Below are 16151 nucleotides of genomic sequence, written 5' to 3' on the forward strand. Positions count from 1 at the left end.
CATTAATAGTAACATCCATACAATGAAATTTTAAAATTCCATGTATCTATTTTACAAGCATGTACTGTTACATAAATTAACTAATATAAACTAAGTTATATTAAACTAACACTTTAAAAGACTAAAAGAAAAGGTCTCAGCAAAGAAACCAAACCAAATGTAAATTTTAGATTTAAACAATACAACAACTGAAATAATTCACTGGATGGGCTCAACAAGCAAAATGGAGGTGACAAAAGAAAGTCAGTGAGCTTGCAGATTGACTGACAGAAATGATCAGATATGAACAACAAGGAGGAAAAAAACATAAACAAAGCCTCAAGGACCTCTGGGATACTAAAAGGTCTAAGTTTGGTGTCACTGGCATTGTAAAAGGAACATGAAAGAGTGCACTTGAGAAAAGAATGGCAGAAAACTTTCCAAACTTGATAACAGACACAATGTACATACAGATTTGAGAAGCACAAAGAACCCAAACACAATAATCCCCTAAGAAATCTGTGCCCAGACACAGTAAACAGTAAAACTGATAAAAACAGTAAAACTGATAAAAACTAAAAACAAAGAAACAATCTGAAACTAGATAAAATAACGGAGAAGGCAATGGCAACCCACTCCAGTACTCTTGCCTGGGAAATCCCATGGACGGAGGAGCCTGGTGGGCTGCAGCCCATGGGGTCGCGAAGAGTTGGACATGACTGAGCGACTTCACTTTCACTTTCATGCACTGGAGAAGGAAACGGCAACCCACTCCAGTGTGCTTGTCTGGAGAATCCCAGGGACGGGGGAGCCTGTGCACTCTGGTCGCACAGAGTTGGACACGACTGAAGCGACTTAGCAGCAGCAGCCAGAATAAAAGTGATTAATTACTTATGGGGAAGAACAATTTGAATGGATGTGAATTTCACACCAGGAACCATTAAGTTCTGAAAGAAAAGGCATATTTTTAAAAGACTGAAAGGAAAAAACTGTCAATGCAGAATTTCTATATTCAGTGAAAATATCCTTCAGGTGAAGGGAAAAGTAAAAAAAATTCACTACCAGCAAATCAGCTTCGAAAGAATTACTGAATGGCACAAGGGATGTTATGCCAATGGAAAAATGGAACATTAGTAATAAAAAAGAATTAATAACCATATGGGTAAATTCAATAAACTATTTGTTTTCTTCTTGAATTCTTTAAAATGTTTAGTGGTTAAAAGTAAAAGCCGTAGCATTGGTTGATGGAGTTTTCTAGGTATGTAGATATAATATATGACAATACAACAAAAAAAGAGGCAAGATGTATAGACAGTAATAAGGCTTCTACACCCCACTTAAGTGGGAAAACATTTATCCTAAATAGACTATAAAAATTTAGATATATTATAATCCCTAGAGCAAACACACACACCCACACCAAGACTAGAATGAGATATAATTTAAAAAATAATAATAAACTTAAATGAAACACTAAAAGCTGTTTTAGCTTCTGCCAAAAAGGCAGAAAGGGGGAAAAAAGAAAAAAGAACAGAAAGAAAACAATAAAATGGTAGCACTAAATCCAAATATATAATTATATTAATTGTAAAGCACCTAAACTCACCAAATAAAAGACAACGACTATGAAATGGATTTTAAAAACAGGATCCACTTATATGCTGCCTACAAGAAATGTATTTCAAAAACTTATAATATTAGTAGGTTACAAGTAAAAGGATGGGGAAAGATGTATCACAGAAATATTAATCATGAGAAGGCTGGAATGGCTTTATTAATCTCAAATAAAGTAAACTTCAAAGTGAAATCTGACAAAACTGGAAGAAAAAATACAGAAATCTCTATAGTTGGAGACCTCAACCCTCTTATCTCAGTGATCTATATGATTAGTAGACAAAAAATCATCAAGGATATAGAATACCACCAACCAACTGCATCTAACTGACATTTATAGAACACTCCACCCAACAGGAGCAGTGTACTTTCTCTCCAAGTACACACAGAATGTTCTTCAAGACACACTTTATCCTTGGTCAGAAAATAAATCTTAACAAATTTAAAACAACTGAAGTAACACAAAATATGTTCTCTAGCCATAATAAACTTAAGCTGGAAATCAATAACAGAAAGACAACAGGAAAATCTCTAAAAACTGGAAAGTTAAATGGTGAGCATACAGATAATCCACAGGTCAGAGACAAAATTTCAAGGAAAGTGAGAAAATATTTTTACTTCCAAGAAAATTAAAACACATCAGAATTTGTACAATGCAGTTAAACAAAGCTCAGGGGACAATTTATAGCATTAAACGCTTATATTAGCAAAGAAGAAAATTCTCAAATCAATAATCTTAAGTGTCTACCTTAGTCAGGGGAAAAAAAGAGCAAAATAAACCCAAATCAAGTAGAAGGAAGGACACGCTTACAGCTAACATCATACTTAACAATAAAAGTATGTTGAATATAGGTCCTATTTGCAGACAACTTGATTGTCTACATAGAAATCTCACAGAATCTACACAAAACCTCCTGGAACTAATAAGTAAATTATAAAAAGTCATAAAATATAAGGAAAACACACAAAAAAATCAATCACATATATACCAGCAATGAACAAGTAGAAACCAAAATTTTAAAATGCCACTACAATACCTCCCCAAAATTTTAAATATGGAGGTATAAATCTAATAGAACAGGTACAAGATCTATATGCCAAAAACAACACCGCTATTAAAAAAATCAAAGATCTAAATGGAAATTCGTATTATATTCATGAATTCAAAGTGCAACATAGTACAGGTGTCAATTTTTCTCATTTAAGCTGTAGATTAAACACAGTTCTGATCAAACTACCACCCTCCAGGATATTTTTTGTATATATAGACAAACTTACTCTAAAACAATAGCAAAGGAGCTAAAAAAGCCAAACAATTCTTAGCTACAGTAGTAAAGAGGGTATGACATTGGGTTAAAGAACAGACAAATAAATCAATGGACTAGAGCTGAGAAACGGATCCATATGAATACAGCCCATATGATTTTGGACAAAGGTGTTTGCAAAGGCAATTTCTTCTTCTTTTTTTAAAATTTATTTATTTATTTTTATTTTATTATTTATTTATTTATTTATTTTTTCAGTGGGTTTTGTCATACATTGACATGAATCAGCAATAGATTTACACGTATTCCCCATCCCGATCCCCCCTCCCACCTCCCTCTCCACCCGATTCCTCTGGGTCTTCCCAGTGCACCAGGCCCGAGCACTTGTCTCAGGCATCCAAACTGGGCTGGTGACCTGTTTCACCATAGATAATATGCATGCTGTTCTTTCACAACATCCCACCCTCACCTTCTCCCACAGAGTTCAAAAGTCTGTTCTGTACTTCTGTGTCTCTTTTTCTGTTTTGCGTAAAGGGTTGTCGTTACCATCTTTCTAAATTCCATATATATGTGTTAGTATGCTGTAATGTTCTTTATCTTTCTGGCTTACTTCACTCTGTATAATGGGCTCCAGTTTCATCCATCTCATTAGAACTGGTTCAAATGAATTCTTTTTAACGGCTGAGTAATATTCCATGGTGTATATGTACCACAGCTTCCTTATCCATTCATCTGCTGATGGGCATCTAGGTTGCTTCCATGTCCTGGCTATTATAAACGGTGCTGCGATGAACATTGGGGTGCACGTGTCTCTTTCAGATCTGGTTTCCTCAGTGTGTATGCCCAGAAGTGGGATTGCTGGGTCATATGGCAGTTCCATTTCCAGTTTTTTAAGAAATCTCCACACTGTTCTCCATAGCGGCTGTACTAGTTTGCACTCCCACCAACAGTATAAGAGGGTTCCCTTTTCTCCACACCCTCTCCAGCATTTATTGCTCGTAGACTTTTGGATAGCAGCCATCCTCACTGGCGTGTAATGGTACCTCACTGTGGTTTTGATTTGCATTTCTCTGATAATGAGTGATGTTGAGCATCTTTTCATGTGTTTGTTAGCCATCTGTATGTCTTCTTTGGAGAAATGTCTGTTTGGTTCTTTGGCCCATTTTTTGATTGGGTCATTTATTTTTCTGGAATTGAGCTTCAGGAGTTGCTTGTATATTTTTGAGATTAAACCTTTGTCTGTTTCTTCATTTGCTATTATTTTCTCCCAATCTGAGGGCTGTCTTTTCACCTTATCTTTGACAAAGGAGGCAAGGATATACAATGGAAAAAAGACAACCTCTTTAACAAGTGGTGCTGGGAAAGCTGGTCAACCACTTGTAAAAGAATGAAACTAGAACACTTTCTAACACCATACACAAAAATAAACTCAAAATGGATTAAAGATCTAAATGTAAGACCAGAAACTATAAAACTCCTAGAGGAGAACATAGGCAAAACACTCTCCGACATAAACCACAGCAAGATCCTCTATGACCCACCTCCCAGAATATTGGAAATAAAAGCAAAACTAAACAAATGGGACCTAATGAAACTTAAAAGCTTTTGCACAACAAAGGAAACTATAAAATTTATTTTTTAATTGAAGGATAATTGCTTTACAGAATTTTGTTGTTTTCTGTCAAACATCAACATGAATCAGCCACAGGTGTCTCCTCACTCTTGAACCTCCCTCCCATTTCCCTCCCCATCCCACCCCTCTAAGTTGATACACAGTCCCTGTTTGAGTTCCCTGAGACATACAGCAAAATTATCTATTTTACACATGGTAATGTAAGTTTCCTTGTTACTCTCCATACATCTCACCCTCTCCTCCCCTCTGCCCCTGTCAATAAGTCTGTTCTCTATGTCTGTTTCTCCACTGCTGCCTTGCAAATAAATCCATCAGTACCATCTTTCTATATTCCATATATATGCGTTAGTATATGATATTACTCTTTCTCTTTCTGACTTATTTCACTCTGTAATAATAGGCTTGGGTCATCTACCTCATTAGAACTGACTCAAATGCGTTCCTTTTTATGGCTGAGCTGCACGATGCCAGAGCAGCGAGCGGCCGAGAGGAGTAACCTTTGTCCAAGGTCAGTAGCAGAGGCTGCACGGTGATGAAGCAGTGAGCAGCCCAGAGGAGATACCCTACGTCCAAGGTCAGTAGCAGCAGCCTTGAGGAGATACCCCACGTCCAAGGTAAGGATCAGTGGCTGCACTGTACTGGAGCAGCCGTGAATAGAGACCCCGCATCCAAGGTAAGAGAAACCCCAGTAAAACGGTAAGCGCTGAGACAGGGCATCAGAGGGCCAACAGACTGAAACCACAATCACAGACAACTAGCCAATCTGATCACACAGACGCCTTATCTAACTCAATGAAACTAAGCCATGCCTTGTAGGGCCATCCAAGACAAAAAAGGTCATGGTGGAAAGTTCTGACAAAATGTGGTCCACTGGAGAAGGGAACGGCAAACCACTTCAGTATTCCTGCCTTCAGAACCCCATGAACAGTATGAAAAGGCAAAAAGATAGGACACTGAAAGAGGAACTCCCCAGGTTGGTAGGTGCCCAATATGCTACTGGAGAACAGTGGAGAAATAACTTCAGAAAGAATGAAGAGTTGGAGCCAAAGCAAAAATGACACCCAGTTGTGGATGTGACTGGTGACAGAAGCAAGGTCCGATGCTGAAAAGAGCAATATTGCATAGGAGCCTGGAATGTTAGGTCCATGAATCAAGGTAAATTGGAAGTGGTCAAACAGGAGATGGCAAGGGGAAAACTTGACATTTTAGGAATCAGCAAACTAAAATGGACTGGAATGGGTGAATTTAACACAGATGACCATTATATCTAGTACCGTGGGCAAGAATCCCTGAGAAGAAATGGAATAGCCATCACAGTCAACAAAAAGAGTCAGAAATGCAGTACTTGGATGCAATCTCAAAAATGACAGAATGATCTCTGTTTGTTTCAAAGTATATCAGAGTAATCCAAGTATATGCCAGACCAGTAATGCTGAAGAATTTGAAGTTGAACAGTTCAATGAAGACCTACAAGACCTTTTAGAACTAACACCCAAAAAAGATGTCCTTTTCATTATAGGGGACTGGAATGCAAAAGTAGGAAATCAAGAAACACCTGGAGTAACAGGCAAATTTGGCCTTGGAGTATGGAATGAAGCAGGGCAAAGGCTAATAGAGTTTTGCCAAGAGAACGCACTGGTCACAGCAAACACCCTCTTCCAACAACACAAGAGAAGACTCTACACATGGACATCACCAGATGGTCAACACCCAAATCAGATTGATTATATTCTTTGCAGCCAAAGATGGAGAAGCTCTATACAGTCAGCAAAAACAAGACCAGGAGCTGACTGTGGCTCAGATCATGAACTCCTCATTGCCAAATTCAGACTGAAATTGAAGAAAGTAGGGAAAACCACTAGACCATTCAGGTATGACCTAAATCACATCCCTTACAATTATGCAGTGGAAATGAGAAAGAGACTTAAGGGACTAGATCTGATAGACAGAATGCCTGATGGAACTATGGACGGAGGTTTGTGACATTGTACAGGAGACAGGGAAAAGACAATCCCAAGAAAAAGAAACGCAGAAAAGCAAAATGGCTGTCTGAGGAGGCCTTACCAATAGCTGAGAAAAGAAGAGAAGCTAAAGGCAAAAGCAAAGGAGAAAAGGAAAGATATACCCATTTGAATGTAGAGTTCCAAATAATAGCAAGGAGAGATAAGAAAGCCTTCCTCAGCAATCAATGCAAAGAAATAGAGGAAAACAATAGAATGGGAAAGACTAGAGATCTCTTCAAGAAAATCAGAGATACCAAAGGAATATTTCATGCAAAGATGGGCACAATAAAGGACACAAATGGTATGGACCTAACAGAAGCAAAAGATATTAAGAAGAGGTGGCAAGAATACACAGAACTGTACAAAAAAGTTCTTCATGACCCAGATAATCACAATGGTGTGATCACTCAACTAGAGCCAGACATCTTGGAATGCAAAGTCAAGTGGGCCTTAGGAAGCACCACTATGAACAAAGCTAGTGGAGGTGATGGAATTCCAGGTGAGCTATTTCAAATCCTAAAAGATGATGTGAAAAAGCTGCACTCAATATGCCAGCAAATTTGGAAAACTCAGCAGTGGCCACAGGACTGGAAAAGGTCAGTTTTCACTCCAATCCCTAAGAAAGGCAATCCCAAAGAATGCTCAAACTACAGTACAATTTCACTCATCTCACATGCTAGTAAACTAATGCTCAAAAGTCTCCAAGCCAGGTTTGAGCAATACGAGAGCCGTGAACTTCCAGATGTTCAAGCTGGTTTTAGAAAAGGCAGAGGAACCAGAGATCAAATTGCCAACATCCACTGGATCATCAAAAAAGCAAGAATTCCAGAAAAACATCTATTTCTGCTTTATTGACTATCCCAAAGCCTTTGACTGTGTGGATCACAACAAACTGTTGAAAATTCTTCAAGAGCTGGGAATACCAGACCACCTGACTTACCTCTTGAGAAATCTGTATGCAGGTCAGGAAGCAACAATTAGAACTGGACATGGAACAACAGACTGGTTCCAAATAGGAAAAGAAGTTATGTCAAGGCTGTATATTGTCACCCTGCTTATTTAACTTATATGCAGAATACATCAGGAGAAATGTTGGGCTGGATGAAACACATGCTGGAATCAAGATTGCCGGGAGAAATACCAATAAATTGATATAAATAAATATCAAAAAATCAGATATGCAGATGACACCATCTGCATTATTTATATCAAAATAATTGATATAAATAAATATCAAAAAATCAGATACGCAGATGACACCATCCTTATGGCAGAAAGTGAAGATCTAAAGAGCCTCTTGATGAAAGTGAAAGAGGAGAGTGAAAAAGTTAGATTAAAGCTCAACATTCAGAAAAGTTAAGATCATGGCATCCAGTCCCACCATTTCATGGCAAACAGATGGGGAAACAGTGGCTGACTTTATTTTTCTGGGCTCCAAAATCACTGCAGATGGTGACTGCAGCCATGAAATTAAAAGACGCTTACTCCTTGGAAGGAAAGTTATAACCAACCTAGCTAGACAGCATATTAAAAAGCAGAGACCTTACTTTGCCAACAAAGGTCCGTCTTGTTATGGCTATGGTTTTTTCAGTAGTCATGTATGGATGTGAGAGTTGTACTATGAAGAAAACTGGGCACAGAAGAATTGATGCTTTTGAACTGTGGTGTTGGAGAACACGCTTGAGGGTCCCTTGGACTGCAAGGAGATCCAACCAGTCCATCCTAAAGGAGATCAGTCCTGGGTGTTCACTGGAAGGACTGATGCTGAAGCTGAAACTCCAATACTTTGGCCACCTGATGCAAAGAGCTGACTCATTTGAAAAGACCCTGATGCTGGGAAAGATTGAAGGCAGGAGAAGGGGATGACAGAGGATAAGATGGTTGGATGGCATCACCAACTCAATGGAGATGAGTCTGAGTAGACTCCGGGATTTGCTGATAGACAGGGAGGCCTGGCGTGCTGTGGTCCATGGGGTTGCGAAGAGTCAGACATGTCTGAGTGACCGAACTGAACTGAATATTCCATTGTGAATATGTACCACACTTTTTTATCCATTCATCTGTCGATGGGCATCGATCTAGATCGCTTCCATGTTCTAGGCGTTGTAAATAGTGCTGCAATGAACACTGGGGTACATGTGTCTTTTTCAATTTTGGTTTTCTCAGGGTATATGCCTAAGAATGGGATTGCTGGGTCATCTGGAAGTTTTATTCCTAGTTTTTTAAGGAGTCTCCATACAGTCTTCCATAGTGGCTGTATCAATTTACATTCCTACTAACAGCACAAGAGGGTTACCTTTTCTCCACATCCTCTCCAGCATTTATTGTTTGTAGACTTTTTGATGACGGCCATTCTGACCAGTGTGAGGTGATATCTCATTGTAGTAATGATTTGCATTTCTCTAATAATTAGCAATGTTGAGCATTTTTTCATGTGTCTGTTAGCCATCTGTATGTCTTCTTTGAAGGAATGTCTGCTTAGGTCTTTTCCCCACTTTTTGACTGGGTTGTTTGTTTTTCTGGTAGTGAGTTATATGAGCTGCTTGTATATTTTTGAAATTAATCCTTTGTCAGTTGTTTCATTTGTTATTATCTTCTCCCATTCTGAGAAGAAAAAGTAATAAAGGGAATCTAGATCGGAAAAGAAGAAATAAAGCTCTCTCTGTTTGCAGATGACATGATACTATACATGGAAAACCCTAAAGATACTATCAGAAAATTACTAGAGCTAATCAGTGAGTTTAGCAAAGTCTCAGAATACAAAATCAATACACAGAAATCACTTGCATACCTATATACTAACAATGAAAAATCAGAAAGAGAGATTAAGGAATCAATCCCATTCACCATAGAAACAAAAAGAATAAAATATCTAGGAATAAACCTACCTAAGGAGACAAAAGAACTGTATACAGAAAATTATAAGACACTGACAAAAGAAATCAAACACGACATAAACAGATGGAGAGATATTCCATGTTCCTGGGGAGGAGGAATCAATATTTTGAAAATGACTATACTAACAAATGCAATCTACAGAGTCAATGCAATCCCTATCAAATTACCAATAGCATTTTTCACAGAACTAGAACAAAAAATTTCACAATTCATATGGAAACACAAAAGACCCTGAATAGCCAAAGCAGTCTTGAGAAAGAAGAATGAAGCTGGAAGAATCAACCTTCCTGACTTCAGATTATACTACAAAGCTACAGTCATCAAGACAGTAGGGTACTGGCACAAAAACAGAAATACAGACCAGTGGAACAAGATAGAAGGCCCAGAAATAAACTCACGCACCTATGGGTACCTTATTTTTGACAAAGGAGGTAAGAATACATAATGGGACAAAGAAAGCCTCTTCAATGAGTATTGCTGGGAAAATTGGACAGCTACATGTAAAAGAATGAAATCAGAACAGTTTCTAACACCATACACAAAGATAAACTCAAAATGAATCAAAGACCTAAATGTAAGACCAGAAACTATAAAACTCTTAGAGGAAAATACAGGCAGAACACTAGATGACATAAATCAAAGCAAGATCCTCTATGACCTACCTTCTAGAGTAATGGAAATAAAAACAAAAGTAAACAAGTGGGCCCTCCTGCTGCTGCTGCTGCTAAGTCGCTTCAGTTGTGTCCGACTCTGTGCGACCCCATAGACGGCAGCCCACCGGGCTCCCCTGTCCCTGGGATTCTCCAGACAAGAACACTGGAGTGGATTGCCATTTCCTTCTCCAATGTATCAAAGTGAAAAGTGAAAGTGAAGTCGCTCAGTCGTGTCCGACCCTTAGCGACCCCATGGACTGCAGCCTACCAGGCTCCTCCGTCCATGGGATTTTCCAGGCCAGAGTACTGGCGTGGGTTGCCATTGCCTTCTCTGCAAGTGGGCCCTAGTTAAACTTAACAGCCTTTGCATGGCAAAGGAAACTGTAAGCAAAGGCAACTTAAGGACAGACTTTTCCCAAAACGGTGTTGGAACAACCGGACATCCATAGGCAAAAATATAACCCAAGCCACATATCTTATAGAAATTAACTAAAACTGGATTACAGATCTTAATGTAAAATACTAAGATAAAGCCTTTAGAATCTGCAGTATAAAACCGTTATGACATGGAGATAGACAAAGAATTTTTACACACAACACCAAAAGCATGCTCCATAAAAGAAAAAAATTATAAATTAGACTTCAATTTAAAACTTTTGCTTTGTGAAAGAGAAAGAAAATTAAAAGCAAGCTATAACTTGGAGAAAATATTTACAAATAGCATATTTGACACAGGATTTGTATTGTAAATATGTAAAGAACTCTCAAAACTCAGCAGTAAGAAAACACAGACTCCAATTAAAAATTGGGTAAAAGACTTGAACAAAAAGTTCACCAAGGAGCTAGACAGAGGGCAACTGACTACACTAAAGTAAGTACAGTAACTTTAGCCATTAGGTAAATCCAAATTAAAGGCATAACGATATTTTAACAGCTAAAATTGTTTTTAAAGAGTGACAATGCCAAATGCTGGAGAAGATGCATAGCAACTACAACTCGCATATATTGTCAGCAGGAAGGCAAAAAGGACAGCAATTCTGAAAAAGTGTGGCAGCTCCTTATAAAGTTATTAATAAATATACACTTACTATATGACCCAGCAATCCCATTCCTTGTATCTATCTTAGAGAAATGAGCATCTGTGCTCACACAATAACCTGTACATAAATGTTTATAATAGCTCTATTCATAATCACTTAAAACTGCAAACAACCCAAATGTTTTTCAACAGGTGAACAGATAATCAAACTTTAGTATAGTTTATCAGTGGAATACTACTGAGCAATAAAATGGAATGAATTACCAATACATGCAATAGCTTGGATGAATTTCAAAAGCATTATTGTCAGTGAAAGAAACCAGTCTCAAAAGATTACATACTGTATGATTCCATTTATATGACATTAGTGAATTATCAGGGGTTAAGAGGGGATAGCCAGGAGTTTGGGGTGTGACAGCATGAGAGAGTTCTAGGGGCGATGGAACTGTTTAGTATCCTGATTGTGGTGGTGGGTACATGGATGTACATACAAGTTAAAATGTATACAACCATACACCCTCATTTTCTTGGGCTCCAAAATCAATATAGACAATGATAGCCATGAAATTGAAAGATGCTTGCTCCTTGAAAGAAAAGCTAAGACAAACCTAGACAGTGTATTAAAAAGCAGAGACATCCCTCTGCTGAAAAAGGTCCGTATAGTCAAAGCTACGGTTTTTCCAGTAGTCATGTATGGATGTGAGAGGGACCATAAAGAAGGCTGAGCGCTGAAGAATTGATGCTTTCAAACTGTGGTGCTGGAGACTATGCAAAGTCCTCTGGACAGCAAAGAGATCAAACCAGGCAATCCTAAAGGAAATCAACAGTGATGCTAAAGCTCCAATACTCTGGCTACCTGATGCGAAGAGCCAACTCATTGTAAAAGACCCTGATGCTGGGAAAAATTGACAGCAAGAGGAGAAAGGGACAACAGAGGATGAGATGGTTTGATGGCATTACTGACTCAATGGACATGAGTTTGAGCAAACTCAGGGAGACACTGAACAACAGGGAAGCCTGACGTGCTTCAGTTCATGTGGTCGCAAAGAGTCAGACCTGACTTAGCGACTTAACAATACCCTCCCCACCAAAAAGTCTATTGTACTGTAGGTTAATCAAGATTTTTTTTTACACTTTTAAAAATATATAGTTTAAGTTATCTTAGAGCTTTCTTTTCTAGTTAGTCATGAATTAAGGCTCAAAATAAATGTTTTGAGCATGCGAAAACCAATGAGATGGGAGGACAAAGAGATAGTGGACAGGAGATTTAAATTTTTAAAAATTATACAAAGATATGGCAGATATACAAAGATATTAATTCTAAACTCAGAAACTCAAATTCTATCCCTCAATTAACAATAGAGGCTGTAATATGTAGTAACAACTAAAGACAAATATTTAACATCACCATGTAAAAAAGATAATTTGAGATGAAATAAATAGAGCATATATTAAGTCAAAAGAAAGATTCCACATTCGTACTAGATATTCATTTGGTCCTTGAAATAAAAATGACATTGTTTATTATTAGTATGGTATGTCCCTTGTTTTTCCTAATAGTAATTACAGATTTACAGTGGTTTATCCAAATTTTTCTCAACTGATTCTGCTTGATATAAAAAAAACACTTTTAAGAATGCTGACATGATCAATAAAGAAAAGGTGACATACATAGAAACAGAGAGTAGAATGGTGTTTGCTAGGGGCTTGGGCGGGTAGGAGAAACAGGGAGATGTTGGTAAAAGGGTACAGACTTTCATTTATAAGATGAATAATTTCTGCATGGCATGGTGACTATGGTTAATATTACTGTATTATATACTTGAAATCTGCAAAAAGGGTAGATCTTGAATGTTTTCGTTTCCCCCTGCAAAAGAGGGTAACTATGTCAGGCAATGGAAATATAAATTAGCTTGATTGCAATAATCATTTCACAATGTACATGTGTATCAAATTACCATGCTATATTCTTTAAATATATAGCCACTTCAGTATTCATGGGCTTCCCTTCTTCAGATGGTAAAGAATCCAAGTATAACGTGGGAGACCTGGGTTCGATCCCTGGGTTGGAAAGATCCCCTGGAGGAGGGCACGGCAACCCACTCCAGTATTCTTTGCCTGGAGAATCCCAATGGACAAAGGAGCCTGCTGTACTACAGGCCATGGGTTGCAAAGAATCAGACACAACTGAGCTACTAAGTGCACATGCGCACACATACACTTTAACTATATACAAATTTTACTCATCAATTATACCTCAATAAAACTGGGAGAAAAAAAAAAGACTGCTGACTGAGACCACATACTAAGACTGTCATAACTGTACCACTCTGTACCATCCTAAGGAGCCATGATATAATTTTTTTTTCTTCTCAAGAAATAAACCCAGAGCAAATCTACTAAAACACACAGAGGATTATAATTCGAGACAGCTATTCTCCATAATTATATATATGTGATGGGTGCCATAAAATTAGACCTTAGGTTATGACTGTAAAAAACAAAAACACAAACAGATGACCACAAGTCATTTATTCAAATAAGTGACCAACCTCACCATCTGCAACTTTTCCTTGTTCTTAAAGCATTACAGTTATCTGTGACAGCACTCAATTTCTTCCAAATGATAACAGCACTTTTGTAATTTTTTTCAATCTTAATTGTTCCAAGGATACAAGCTTTAAGTAGCAAATACAGATCTTTCTCAAGTTGCAAGTATGTTAAAATATAAAATTTGGTGTAATTAAAAAATTGATAAAATATTTACCTATTGATCAACAATTTACTGAATGCTTAAAATATTCCAAGCCCTAAGGGTCACAGAAAAGAGATCAAAATGGCACAAATCCTCAATGATTTAGCTGAGGACACAGTACACATCTGTTGAGATAATAAAACACCAGGACTATAAGCAAGAAAGTACTATGTAGAACAATTAAAGAATAACATCTAAACAGATGTCAAAACACTCTTTAACAGGTCTCCTATATAAGTCAAATGGTAATTCAGAAGAGAAGAAAAAATTCATCTGATGGAGGGAGGATAAGAAAGGAGCGAAGCAACAGAAGTTTATCAAGGCTGTCACTCATCAAGTTAAATTTGGTCAACAGAATCCACATCAGGTAGCACAAAGTGAAGCTGAAAAGAAGTTGAAGAAAGATGACAAGAAGAAAGAATTACAAGAGCTAAATGAGTTGTTCAAACCTGTAGTTGCTGCTCAAAAAATAAGTAAAGGTGCAGACCCCAAATCTGTAGTATGTGCATTCTTCAAGCACGGACAGTGTACTAAAGGAGATAAGTGTAAGTTCTCTCATGACTTGACTCTGGAGAGAAAATGTGAAAAGCGAAGCATTTACAGTGATGCAAGAGATGAAGAACTTGAAAAAGATACTATGGATAACTGGGATGAGAAAAAACTGGAAGAAGTTGTGAACAAGAAGCACGGTGAGGCGGAAAAGAAAAAACCAAAAACTCAAATAGTGTGCAAACATTTCCTTGAAGCTATTGAAAACAACAAATAGGGCTGGTTTTGGGTATGTCCTGGAGGGGGTGATATTTGCATGTATCGTCATGCACTTCCTCCTGGATTTGTCTTGAAAAAAGGTAAAAAGAAAGATTAAAAAGAAAGAAGAGAAAGAGGATGAAATTTCATTAGAAGATCTAATTGAAAGAGAGCATTCTGCCCTAGGTCCAAATGTTACCAAAATCACTCTAGAATCTTTTCTTGCATGGAAGAAAAGAAAAAGACAAGAAAAGATTGATAAACTTGAGCAAGATATAGAAAGAAGGAAAGCAGACTTCAAAGCTGGGAAAGCACTAGTGATCAGTGGTCGTGAGGTGTTTGAATTTTGTCCTGAACTGGTTGACGACGATGATGAGGAAGCTGATGACACCCTTTACACCTAGGGAACAGGTGGTGATGAGGTTGATGATTCAGTGAGTGTAAATGACATAGATTTAAGCCTGTACATCCCAAGAGATGTAGATGAGACAGGTATTACTGTAGCCAGTCTTGAAAGATTCAGCACATATACTTCAGAAAAGGATGAAAACAAATTAAGTGACGCTTCCAGAGGTAGGGCTGAAAATGGTGAGAGAAGTGATTTGGAAGAGGACAACGAAGGGGAAGGACAGGAAAACGGAGCCATCGATGCTGCTCCTGTGGATGAAAATCTGTTTACTGGATGAACTAGAAGAAGAATTAAACACACTTGATTTAGAAGAATGACACCAAACAAGTCAATGCAAAAATTGAGCCAGCTCAGCATGAGTTGAAATTGACTACATTAACTTTTTTCCACCTAAAACTCTTCAACAGGATGTTTGTTTCCCATGCTGATTATGGAGGGCTTACTTCCTCCCTACATCTTGCTTTCTGACTTTGGCTACATCTCATAGTAAGTTCAGAGTAGTTCATGATAAATTAAAGATAAATGGTCACTGCAGAAAATGATTGATGGTTGTAACTGTCCACTCAAGTAGGAAGTGTAAACTGCTTTTCCAGCTTTTGATTTTCATTGGGCATGTGTTGTTACAAGGACAACATAAATTTAAATTACCCTTCATTTAAGGCAATTTTTAATAAGTGATTCTATTTCCTTTGTATTTATATGTTTAAAAGACTGCCTAAGATATGAACCTGTACTTCATCAAGGAAACTGCATATGCAGATTCAGTATTGTATATCTTTGGACAATCAGATGGACATTTAAAATGAAACTTCATTAATCTGACAGGATCAACTGCAATGCCCTGTGTTAAATTGTTTGAAACCACTCCCTTTTCTTTTTTGCCAATAAAGTTGTAAATAAAAAATGATACAATAAATTCCAAAAAAAAAAAAACTCCAGGGTTAAATCCCAGCTGTTCCACAGTGCCCAGGGAGTAGACATGGTACCTGACACAAAAAGGACATTTGTTCATTCACTGTGATTTGGATTTGGCTAAGCAAGAAGGAGGGGCAAGCAGGGGCTCCTTCTAGAAGGGACCTACTTAGGATGTCTGCTACTCAGGCAGACACCGCAAGCTCCCTGCTTGCATTCAGTAACACCTTCTCACAACCATGTG

At 37.8% G+C, this 16151-nt stretch overlaps 1 protein-coding gene and 1 pseudogene across 6 annotated transcripts in view; one reads left to right on the plus strand and one right to left on the minus strand.

The window, feature by feature from the left end:
* Nucleotides 1–16151, minus strand: part of SOCS5 (suppressor of cytokine signaling 5) — a 98447-nt gene that overhangs the window by 34909 nt on the left and 47387 nt on the right. The gene's annotated exons all lie outside the window — the stretch shown is intronic.
* LOC122703127 lies at nt 4956–15445 on the plus strand (annotated as a pseudogene).

The sequence above is a fragment of the Cervus elaphus genome, chromosome 11, assembly GCF_910594005.1.
Source record: "Cervus elaphus chromosome 11, mCerEla1.1, whole genome shotgun sequence".
Taxonomy (NCBI): domain Eukaryota; kingdom Metazoa; phylum Chordata; class Mammalia; order Artiodactyla; family Cervidae; genus Cervus; species Cervus elaphus.